Source organism: Equus quagga, chromosome 12 (assembly GCF_021613505.1).
Source record: "Equus quagga isolate Etosha38 chromosome 12, UCLA_HA_Equagga_1.0, whole genome shotgun sequence".
NCBI classification, from domain to species: Eukaryota; Metazoa; Chordata; class Mammalia; order Perissodactyla; family Equidae; genus Equus; species Equus quagga.
In genome coordinates, this window is record NC_060278.1 from 49,869,812 (window position 1) to 49,883,052 (window position 13,241).

The 13,241-nt window shown below is 35.3% G+C and overlaps 1 pseudogene; it reads left to right on the plus strand.

Annotated features, from left to right (window-relative positions):
* Positions 1-5,311: 5,311 nt before the first annotated feature.
* Positions 5,312-5,842, plus strand: LOC124248166 (60S ribosomal protein L8-like; annotated as a pseudogene).
* The last annotated feature ends 7,399 nt before the right edge of the window (positions 5,843-13,241 follow it).

The window sequence follows — 13,241 nt, forward strand, 5'->3', positions numbered from 1 at the left end:
CAGCTATTAGACATATAAATGGGAGAAGGGACTAGTGGCTTTTTAAATATGCTTATTGCTGAAAATATATCATACAGGAAGAATATTTTCCCTTTAGTTCGTGACAATTTTTAAGACTATCTAGAATTGAAAATAATATTTTAGTGTAAATGCCATTGGACTATCAATTATGTAGGAAGCATTTCCTACAAAATTAAAGATACTACAACTGAATTCTAAGAGATTTCCTGATATATTCATAGAGAAAATCTGGAAGCCAAAAAAAGTTCCTCTATATTTATTCAGTGTTGAAAAACATTCTAAAAATGTGATTATTATTTAACGTATCTGTCAGTGTACATCTCTTCAATGTATGGTGTTTATAAGTAGAGAGTAAGTACAGAAGTGTGATGACTTTAGAAGAAAAGATGCATTTAGACTTTTTAAAAATAAAAAGTAATTTAAAAATTGTCCATAAAATGATTATCTTCAGTGAAAGCAATTTCTGTGATGTCAAGTAACTTCCCTCAGTTTCTCTCTCTGATATAGTCAATACCTTGAGTAACCTACACTGATCTACTCAGGACCATTTAGCTTTCTGAGGTTTTTATTCAAGAAAAATTATTTATTTGCAGTCAAACTTCAATATGCAAATTCAGGATTTATATTTCATACCCTTTTATTATGCATGTCTGACCTTTACATTCACTTGATTCTTAATAAATTTTCATCAGAGACATAGTACTTATGCAAGCTTTATTTATTTGTGCTATTTAGGTGTATGGAAGAAAGCACAAGCAAGATGAATTTGAACATCTTAAAAATAGCATAGTAGTAGTAAGGATAACTGACATTTGTTGAGCTTTGTGCCAAGGACTATGCCAAGGGCATCACACAAATTACTTTATGTAACCATCACAAAATGTGCTATTTCCCCCTCTTTAGAGATCTGTACTCTTTGGTTTGATTAGGTGAAGTAATAATGTTTTCATGGCCTTGTCACTAATTAGTCCAGTCTCGACAGTCTCTCTCCAAACTTTGTATTCTTAATGCCATGCTCTTCTTGTGTCTTACTGATTCACCTTATAATCTTGCATCTGGGACTTTCACTCAACATCCATTGAAAACACTCAGTTCCAAAAGTTGTTGCAATTAGATGGACTCTTGTAATATAACTACCATCAATTTCCTTCTCCTTACTCTTTCTCCACTCTGACGACAAATCACATAGGATTACATAATCCTTTACTCACAATCTTAAATTGTTTCTCATGGACTCTTGAACAGTCTAAATATTTTAGTGTTTAACATATTTCACGATATAGTAATAATTTCAGTTTTCAAAATTTAATTCTTACTTTTCCCGCATAAAATATTTACACATTTCACATGTACTTAAAATGGGAGTACTATGAGAGGAAGGGGTAATTTCTTTCAAATACTGTTACACCTCATCTATCTATCAAGTCCATTTATTGCAATCCTTTTTATTCTTCAAACATTAGCTCAATAGAGTAATCTTTTATTTTCCAACTGGAAGTAATTTATCTTTTGTTTGAGATTTGTGAATTAACTGTTATATTGCAAGTATATTGCTCTAAGCTTACTATTTTGATGAAATGCAACAAAGACTTGATAATATCTACTTAATTTGGAGCACTGAGTTAGGATTTAAAAATACAAAGACTTACCAATGTCAAGTCTCAGAAATAGGTAAATGCCATTTCAATTTCAGAGAAACAAGATGGCAGTTGCGAATTTGGAAAAAGGTACTAGACATCGTGTGTGTCTGTTAATTTACTATTATAAAGTGTCACATTCAAAATGAGTTTATTGAAGTGACATATTGCATTCTATTAAATATTATTATGGTAAGGTCTCAAATGGTTACAGGTATTTGAAACAAGATCCCTAACTTATATATTATGAGGAATGAGATATACCAAAACTTAGCTGAAGAAAAGAGCTAAAGTGGAATTAAATGCAGCAGATGGTAATGTAGCTTCCAGAAGGTCTCTTTCTCCTCCATGCCTGAAAAGAGGTTCTGTGCAGAGTTTCTTTCTAAAGAGGGTAAAAACGCCTAATAATCACTTTCCTGTCTCACTTTTCAGTTAGGTCATTAGGATATAACCTCAGCTTCATCATTAAGATGGTCTCACTACAGATTTTGAATGGGAGAAACGTATTATAAAAAAGAAGGAATGGTAATTACTTGTAATAAAACAGGAAAGCTTAAAAATGATAGTCCTACATTTGTAGCTAAACTCACATTCAGAATATTATACCTACTATGGTGATAAAATATATATAGTAAATTGTTGCTATTCTTTTGGTAATCATATGACTGAAAACCAATCCCCAAGTTCAAGTGCAATGCTATGTTCTAAAATCTTACAATATCAGTTGGAGTCACATCTCCCTCGAGCGAGAGTTATGGCTTTGATCATGCAAAAATATTTTTATAAGAATTATAATCTGGGCAAAGAGGAAAATTTGTTTATTTGATAATACTCCAAACTAAAACCTGCACTACTCTTAACTTGTCATCAGAAATAGTTCCTTCTTCTCTGTATGTTTTGAGTATATTTATGTCTTGAGATTTGAACACTTTAAGGAGAATTATGATTATAAAAATGGAGGCAAAATAACTTGAAGAAATGAGATTAACTATAAAAGTAAAAATGTCAGGTCTTAATAGCAGTCCATTTCTGGTTCAGGGCTAATGAAAGTTTTTCTTGTAAGGTAGGAGATTCAGCAGAATGGAAAATGTGGAACAGGTCAGCAGTTGGGAGACTAGTTGCTCCCTTAACTAGTGGCTCGATCACCTTGATGACCTTTCCGATTGGAGAATGAGAGCAAGAGCTTTGAGAAAATTACGGAGACAGACCTCTGTTCCCTTCTTGAAACATTTATTTTTGTGTAAGGAAGATTTGCCCTCAGCTAACATCTGTTGCCAATCCTCCTCTTTTTTCACTTGAACAAGATTAGCACTGAGCTAACAACTGTGCCAATCTTCCTCTACTTTGTATGGGGTTGCTGCCACAGCATGGCTGATGAGTGGAGTATGTCCCCATCTGGGATCTGAACCTGTGAACCCTGGGCTGCCAAAGCTGAGCACGAGAACTTAACCACTTGGCTATGGTGCCAGCCCCCTGAAACTTCTTTTTATGATTATAAAAGGAAAGATAAAGAATATATAAAGGCAAGCAAAAAAAAATTAAAGTTCTTAAATAAATCTAAAGACAAGAGATAAACAGTAATTATGGAAAGGCAAAAGAACTCCTTATTAAAGAATAAAATGGGATTGGGTAAAGTTCTCCTAGAATAATTGCTCTGTGGACATAAAAAAGACAAAGGGACTCTAATCTCAAGGGATTTAAAAAAAAGTGATATATGACTGCACATCAGCTTCATCAAGGCCAGTTGATTTTATATAAACACAGTATAAGAACCAACCATGGAAGGCTTTCCACCATTGAAAGAGAACTTACTGAACTTTTACTTAGTGCAAGAGATTACAAACGGCTTAATTCAGAAGACGCTCTAACTCCTGGCTGACTCCATTTGATTCATCTTTTTCCAGGCTACCATCCACCGGTCATCTGACCATGAATCATGAACTGGAAAATTACATAAAATTCTCCAATATCTCATCATTATCATCTAGGAGTCAGATACCCCAATGCTCAGTACGTAATGTAAAATTGTGAAGTACAACCGTTTCAAGACAATTTGGGATGTCTAGGTGCAATAGGGAATGCTACAAAAATGGACAGCACATATTTTGATTGAGGACATTTTGATTCTCTTCTTTTTCTTTTTAAAATTTTGTGTGGGTTTAAAAAAATTCTCCCCTAGTCACAAATCATTTCATGAATGATTTCAGTCATTAGATGAAATTGGAATCTCGTGGTTCTTCTAGAATTGAATAAATTTCTGAAGGATACATTCTTTTCTATTCTCTAGAGAAAATAATTCCCAGTTCTTATCTAGTAGGCGGACTTGTGGTTGTGTGCATTCTGTGTGTAAGACACATGGGGAGCAGAGAGAGATCTACCCTTCTGTATAGACAATTTAAGTCAATCTAGTTCACTCCTACTATCTTCTGTATATGCAACACCTGAGTTTTAGAATTCTCCTGATTTACGGGGAAGCAAGCGCTTGCATTCCTATCTATACTCTTTCTAATGAGCTCTCAAAAGTGTAGCACACTCTATGCAGCTACAAAAAAATTACTTCTTGAACTATCTAACTTTTGACCTCCAAATTTTGTTGAATCTGATTATCTGCCGGTGGTCTATTTCCCAATGTGGTGATTATAATTATTACTATTGATTATTAGTAGCAGTATTTTGCTATATTTTTCTTAGGAAGATGAGTGCCTAAGTGATTGTTTTGAATCCACTCCCTTTAGCCATAAATATTTTAATGATTTATGTATATGGAGTTACATTAACCTTTTCAACCCTTCTCATTGAGTTTGACATTAGATTTCTTGAGAAATTTAATATCAACAAAACCATAATGTACCTCTGAAGGGTAGTAGAATACGTCACCCTCAAAATGCCACTTTGGCATAAGGATTATTTTGAACTGAAGACCATTGAGAACATTCCATTGCTCTCTGCCCTCCTCCTACTTGCCTAAATGCAGGATCTAAATTTATGAAGGTGTCCCCTCCCCTCACTACCAGGGAAGACAGAAGTTAATCATTGGAGACAACTCTAGACTCTTAACAGCCCAGAGATGGCACCAGAGGAAACTCTAGAACAAATTTTACTAACTAGCCCTTATCTTGTATAATTTTCTCCATATATTTATCTTCCCACAATTTGAGATCAATGACCCGAATTGAAAAAGAATCTGGAGTCAGGATTGAGGGGTCGCCATTCCATGTGGCACCTTGCTTGGAAAATAACACCCAGAGATTTCTTCCACTGAGGCCTCTTTTGACTGAATTCCTCCCAGTTACTCAGGGGACAGAGATTCTGCATTAGAGGAGAACGATATAGAGAGATCCAGAGAGATTCAGAAGCCGGGGACTGGGGAGCGGATGGTTGGAACCAGATAACTACCCTGTACCCTTCCTCCTTCCCCAGTCTCTCCGCACCACAATGTTGTGAACTTCGAACTCACGTTCACTCCCATTGCAGTAAAGCGACAGACTTTGGACACACCAAGCCATGTGTGGAAGGCCGTTCTGAATTTTTGTTTTCTGAATTATTTTTACGTCCTGTTCTCATCAGAGATCTTAAAATGTTGAGTTTTGTCAGAGAAAAACCGTGAGATGGGATGAAAAAATAAAAGCGCTTTTGGCCCCGCTAGGCAGCACATGCCCTGCCTGCATGAAGCATTGCACAGGCTCTGCGTGCGCACAGTGGACTTCGCCGAGCGTCATGGCTACGTCGAGGGCATCATGAAGGACATCAGCCACTACCCTGGCACTGCGACATGCTCCCTCACCGAGGTGGTTTTCCAGGATCTGTACTGGTTTAAGAAGTGGACAGAGCTGTTCATTGCCTACCGTGACATCCACCCCGGCCAGTGTATAAAGCATCAAAAAGAGTCAGTTCCTCATTGGCAATACGCTCCTTGGGGGTGGGCACAATGCCCAAGGGCACCATTTTGTGTTGCCTGAAGGAAAAGCCTGGCGACAGGTGGCAAGCTAGCCCACCAAAGCCTCCAGAACTACACCACCACGATTTCTCACAACCTTGATACTGAGAAGACCCGAGGGAAGCAACGCTCGGACTACCAGAAGGTCATCTCCCCGGCCAACAGCCGTGGTCCCCACCTTGGCTCTGCTGGTAGTAGGCCAGATCCTTCTTCAGTCTCTCTACTTCCATGGTGTGTGTGGAGGTGACTGCAGACAACTGATCCTACAGCGTCTCGAACCCTTCGTTCTGGTTGTTGATCTTCCACTGCAGCTGGACCACCTTATTCTCCATCTCCACAATGACGTGTTTCAAGTTCTCTGCTGAGTGGACCTCAATCTTGAGAGCCCTCAGCTCCTACTTGCCTTGAGCATCCACAAGGCACACTGGATGACAGTGTCTGTGCCCTGCAGCTGCTGGAAGCACCTGTTTGCGTTGCAACCCTACATGTGCTTCTAATGATGGTGGCCTTGTGCTCCATGAGGACCTCGTGGTAGGTTCTCTGCACAAACATGCTCTGAGTAAAGCTCAAAGTCCTTTTGCTTTGTCTTGTCATTTCTTTCCACAATTTATTCTTCCTTTGTTAAGATGCCAAATAAGCAAGTTCTAATTATCCCTTTCTGGGACTGGCCACTGTGTGCTCCAGAGTGTATGTGTGATATGTGCATTAATAAACTTCTGTTTATTCTTCTCTTAATAAACTATATTTTGTCAGTCTAATTTGTAGGACCCCAGCCAATTAACTTGATGATTAGATAAATATTTTTATGTTTCTTTCCTTCCCTACAGTTTTGGTGACCCAGATAGAACAGTAAAAGGAGGGGAAACCCCACTTGCTCTGGAGCATACAGTTGAGATCCTGGGACAACTGACAGAAGCCAGCAAAAGCTAAGAATTCTCACCATGTCAGCCATCTGGATGTATGTCTGTAGCAGCCAGCCAAGAGAGGAAGATGACAATTTCTCCTTGTCACTTCTGTTCCAAATTTAGATTAACAGGGGAAAAACATTTGTAAGAATTAGTTCTTTGGGTTGTGACTTTCGTGAACTTGGTTTTGAGTGATCATCGGTTATTGATCCTTAGCCTCTCAGGAATAGTCATTGTTTTTACTGGTTTCTGTCTTTTTTGTCATTTGTCATAAGGAGGAGAGTCATAGGAATTGGTTCTTTGTCCTTCCCCTTCCGCCCTTCATCTGTCTGTTCACTGCCTTGTTTGTGCTTGGGAAAAGTCTCAGCCCAGTATCACCTGCTCAGTATCACAGATTAGTGGGTCTGTCATTAGAGGTGTCTCATTTCTGTGGGAGACTAGAGTTTCCTTATGGCCTGTGACAATGAAAGTCTCTGCTTCCTTAGGCTACCTTTGGGAGTAACTCTGAATCTTGATGAGAGCTGCATCTTTTGCATCCTCTTTGGAGAGGCCACTTGCATCCATGGTTAAACTTTAAAAGGCATATAGCTTTAAAGTCACATTGAAATAGGTATACCTTTAAAGATTTGGGCTTTTGTATCTAAAAGGATTTTTAAGGGATCTCTTGCCCTAAAACAAATACCTATTTGGTACCTATGGGAACATCAAAATGAAAAAGGAAAATAAAAAAGGAAAAAAAAACAAGAACAGGAAAGTGTCTTGGCTGACCTAAAACAAAGAAACAAACCAAACCAAACAAACAAGGAGAAACTCTCTAAAGATTAGGAGGTGGAGATCAGACTTAGAGCGGTTGTTAAGAATTGCAAAAGGCACTCAGGCAGGAATAAGATGTATATAAATACTGAGAACCAGGAAATAGCTTTGGCAAAGGCCATGCAGATATTGTGGCAATAGCTTTTAGATAAAGGCAACAAAACCTATAAACGATGCTGTGTATCCTTCAAGTATCCTTAGACTCTTCACACTGACTGGTAGGTGAACGAAAAAAAAATATTGCTTAAGTAACAATTATTGTGGGGATTATGAAACAGCCAAATCTATATCCTACTTGATAACAATCACTACATGTAAAATTGGGTTTGATATCTGACATTTTATGCAAATATATGCTCTTCCATTTTATGCAAATATATGCTCTTCCATTTCTATAATTCCAAGACGTTTTTTCAGAGGAATACCCTAATGCTATTTCAGTGGCCAATGTAATTTGGGACAAAATGAAGATGAACTTGTGAATTTGTGGTGCTACATAACAATAGATATCCTAGTACTGAAATCATGATCACCATAAAAGTAAATCAGTTTTGGTTTAACATACATTTCAAATGAAAATGAACAAGAATAGTCGAGAAAAACTTGAAAACATAAAGGAGGATAGTACTTAACTTATGATATATCTAAGGCAATGTGTGATATTAGATCAAGGATAAACAAATATTATCTATTTTTCTTCCAAGCCAATCTATTCATTTACAAAGGAATAAATTTTGATGTGAGGGATACTACCAGTCATTGGTAAAAAGTTGATATTTTCAATAAATGGAGCTGGGTTAATACAATAGCCATAAGCAAATAATATTTTCCAAATAGGGACATGCTATTGATTCCATCCCACATGGTGTTCTTACAATGTGACATTAACATTCTCCAGCCTCCCCATCAGTGTGGGCCAGACTTAATCTTACTGACTTGCTCATAGCTTATAGGAGTTGGAAATGATTGCCTTGCAATCTCTGTCTCTCTTTCTGGGTCTCTCTCTCTCCCTTCTTCATTACAAAACATTAGGAGACAACCGCCATTCTTTTAGGAAGCCCACACCATATGGAGAGGCCATTTGCTGGTGTTCAGACTGACAGTCTCCTTGTGGAGCAGAGATAAGCCTGCTCTATTAGATTGACAACCATAATTGCTGATTCACAAATCTGTTGGCATAAAAAATGGTATATTTTTGTAACTAAGTTTGAGGATCATTTGTTAAGGAGCTGATGAGTAAATTTTTTTTTTAATATTGTGGTACAAGGGAATTCTATATAACAGTGAATAGGAAGGAAGAATAACTATGTGCAACAACATGGAAGAATTTCACAAGCAAAATTTTTAGAGTAGAAAGCCAGCCTTGTTATCTTGTGTATGAACAGTCTAGTGACATATGAAGGAATAAACCAGTTATTCCCTCTTTCAGAGAACTTTAGAATGAAAAAATCAAGGATCTTACAGCTGAGTGTGATAAGAGATCAACAGCTGATTTTAATCCTTGTTGTGTGCCTTAAGTAGATGTGTTACCTACGTATATTATGTTCTAAGTCTTTTACCACCTTTCTTTTGTTTGTATTGAATTGCAGCTATTTTTAATTTGTCTCATGTACTATTATATGTTATACATTCCTTGACAGGAGAGAATATATCTTTGTTATCCTTGTCTTCCTCACAATTCTCATCTTAGTGTTTTCCTTTTTTTCTTCTTCTTCTTTTTTTTTTTCCGAGGAACATTAGCCCTGAGCTAATATCTTCCAATCCTCCTCTTTTTGCTGAGGAAAACTGGCCCTGAGTTAACATCCATGCCAATCTTCCTCTACTTTATGTGTGGGATGCCTACCACAGCATGGCTTGCCCTGCGGTGCCATGTCTGCACCTGGGATCTGAACCAGGGAACCCCAGGCTGCTGAAGGAGACCGTGCACACTTAACCGCTGTGTGCCACCAGGCCAGCCCCTCATATTAGTATTTTATATAGTGAGTGCATATTGTTGAATGAATTAAGACCTAAAAACTCATTTGATTAATTAATTTTTGTTTATTAATTCTTTATTGATACCATCATTCTAAAATTAGAGTTCATGAAGTGGTAGTTTAATTTTTCCTAAATTTTGTAAGTAACCCAATTATGTAGTAGCATTTCATATCCTTGTCATAAACAGACTCAGGAACAAATAGAAATATAGATCATCAGCAGGCAAATTCAAGTTATTTAAAAGTGGTGCTCCAGAAGAATCTGTGTGTTAGGAAGAATAGGTCCTATTCATTTAATGTAGGTCCATTTCATTTTATGTAACAGAGTATTAACATCACAGTACTGGAAATTTACTGAGGGGAAATAGGTTCTTGCTTGTAAGCACACATACTAATGCAGGAAAATTAAATAGCGAAACACATTTGAAATAGGCCAACACAGAAATTGATTTATATTGTCCTATTTTAATTGGGATTAATTCCTATCCTAAATGAAGCTTTCCCCAACTCACCAGATTTAATCACACTCGCCATGGTGTGTCACTAGCCCTTTGGCCATACATTTGGAAAGCAAGTTTTTCATATAATGCGTTTTCAAAATATTTATTCATAAACATTTTTAATGAAAAAATCTTTGGATCTGTAGTACATGAATCACAGTCTTTGCTATGTAATTATTTGTTGAATATCTGAAACTACGCCTTTCTCATGTAGAAAAGCAGTGTGCAATTTTTAAATAATGCTATCTTCTTATACTATTGATTGTTTCCACCAATTAAATATTGTTTTCAATTCATATGCATTCAGGATATAATACAACACATACACATGCACACATATTACTGTCTTTGTTCCTTTATCTTAGTAGTAAAATTGGACATATTAATAATCTCTCATAAAGTCTTGTAAATTTCTTAAAATGAAATTCTGAGTTTTCTTTAACCTCAGGAAGCATATAGCTTTATAATTCTAAAAGTGAATGGTGAACTTGCTGGATAGACTATATTCAAAGTAGAAGTTCAATGTTTTAAAATTGTGTTCTCACTGTTTATATTGTATAATCTATAGTACTCCCCCATATGTTCCATGTCATTCCTTTAAGCAGTTAACACTTATCAACCATTAACTTATACCAATACTCTGCTTATCTAACCTTCTCAAACAAACTCAGCTTTAAAAATCTTCATTCATTGGATAAAATTAGGATTCTCTATTGTGATGTATCAGCGCTTTATCTCTGTCCCTAATTTAACAGTCTGATTTCATATCTCACTAATTCACTGCAAAATGCCCTGTGTTATATTCACGTGGGCATGTCGTCACACCCATAACATATAAATTTCTCACATTTTATTACAAGATCAAAAAAGGACTATAGGACTATATACAACAAAGTAGATAAAATCAAAAAATAAATAAAATTGTATCAAAGCAAAGACTGATATAATAGGATAAATTTATGAGCAAGGTCAATATGTGGACATGACTACACTACAATCTTATAACCTGGATGGAGATTGGAACCACATGTGCTCAGTTTGATCAAAAGAATGAAAAGTACATACGAGATATTTAAGAAAACTACAATTTTTCTGGACATTCAAATCAAGTGAAATTTATTTTCTAGGATTCTTGGAAAGTCTGAAGAAGTATGCAAAGTCCTCGTAAACATAGTTTGACATTTGCACAGTTCATATATATGAGACATTTTGCTGTATAGAAACTTTGCATTTTGAAGAAATATTTATCTGAATTACTTATCGGAAACTTTTCAAATGGTAAGTCTGGTTCATGGAACTGAATCATTTAGATTAAGAGTACCTCTGAGTGAGGAACCTGCATTTCATTTCTCGATTTGTCTTTATATATACATTTATTGGGAAAATAGTAATCTTTTAAAGTGTCCCTAACTTCTCAAAACGTAACTGTCATGAATGTTGTACCATATTCTCTACAATTGACCTAGGAATGCTTCTCATCGCATCTGAAAGTATTATTTTAAAATGCAATTACAGTAAAGGAAATTATATGTGAGTCCAAAACTAATCTATCCTAACGGTCAACTGTATAATATGTCTTGATCTTCGGAAGGAATACTTGACATGGAGAGAAAGTATACTTTCAGTTTATCATCCACAAATATCGATAGAGTTGTTATTTAAGGCTTAATGATTATGTTTTGCTCCATTTATTTATGCTGGATGTCTTGGTGGTGTCTCACTATTCAGCCCAGGTTATGAAATGGCAATAAACAATACTTGGTTGGAATCAAGAATGACCATGAAGGGAAATATTGTGTAACTCTAAAGATGGCAAATTACATAGTAAGAAATCAATAGATGTCAGTTATTTTTTTCGTCATCATCATCATCGTCATCATCATTATCTTTACTCGGTACCAAACAATTTATTTTTAAGTACTTCTTGTAAGGGGACATTTATGTAGTAAATCTTCAATTGTCATATTGCCTTTCCAGTATTAATCATTTTTTACCTCTGGCACTAGGTGAAGCAATTTAAAACAATATTTAGTATTCATAAAACATTTTAGTGTAATTATCAATCTTTTACCAATCATAAAGGGGATAGCTATCTTAGAGTCTTGTTTTTCTAGGTGTAACAATTGTAAACACCATCAAGTAAATTTATGGTATTACTATGTGCCAGACCGTCCTAAATACTTTGAGTATATTAACTAATTTAATCTTCTCAGCAAAATAGTCAAGCAGTCTCTTTTGTTAACATCATTTTACGTATGAGGATATTGAAGGCCAAAGAACATAAATCATTTTCCAAAATCACACATGAGGCAATGAATTAATAGATACATCATCAGAAAAATATTATTTTATTTTCTGATCTTATTATGTAAGGTAGACTTCCAAACTTATATTGAATAATAGTGGTTACAGCTTATAGCTCTCGCTTCTTCCCTATTTTAAAGGAATTTATGTTGACATTCCATGATTCTGCTTAATATTAAGCTTAGTTTTTGGGAAAGGATACTATATTAAGGATATTTTTATGCAAATATCTAGTATATATTTAATAAATATGATTGCTAAATTTCTACAAGTGACTTTTTGTCTTTTGATGATGTAATGGTATCTATATTTCGTTTTTGTAATGAATTATGTTGATGGTTTTTTATATATGTTGTTTCTGCATTGTAGTACAGAAATCTATTTGATTATGATCTCATATTCTTTCTTTCCATTGCTGAACTCAGTTAATATATTATCTGTACTTTTTGTATTAAATTTCATATGTGATTTTTTTCTGTTTTTCAATTTGTATTATCTCTGCAGAGTTCTTACTATTAAGAAATTAAGAGATGTTTCTCTCATATTTTATGATTTAGAAAAGTTTAAACCATTTTGAAAGTATGTGATTGACTTTCAACTTAGTTATAAAATAATACAACCGTAATTAACTTGTTTAATTGTAGGTATTTAATTAACTTTAAAATATTCTTGGTAGTTTATTTTATTTAAATTTATACCTTTTGAAGAGCTAATAGTTTATATTTTGCAAGAAAGTCATCCATTCACTAGATTTTAAAATTTGATGTCACATCATTGCATATATACTCTCATTGTTAATTTAGTCTTTTTTCACAATTTTAGTTCTGCTTCATATAGAGGACATTTTTGTTTCCCTATGTTTTTCTTAATGAGGCTTCTCAACATTCTATCAATTTAATTTGATACTTTAAAACTTCTTGTCTGATAATTCCAACTGTCCGCCATATTTGAGTCTCTCTGATGATTTCTCTGTCTCCTCAAATTTTGTGTTTTTTATTTTAATATGCCTTGTAATATTTTGTTGGAATTTGGCCATGAATACCCAATACTGGCTCTAGGAGTGGCTTCTGCTCTGGTAAGCTGTGATTCTCTGTATCTATCTGTGTGTTTCTCCAATTTTGGGGGTAGTGGGTTGCCCTGTAACCACA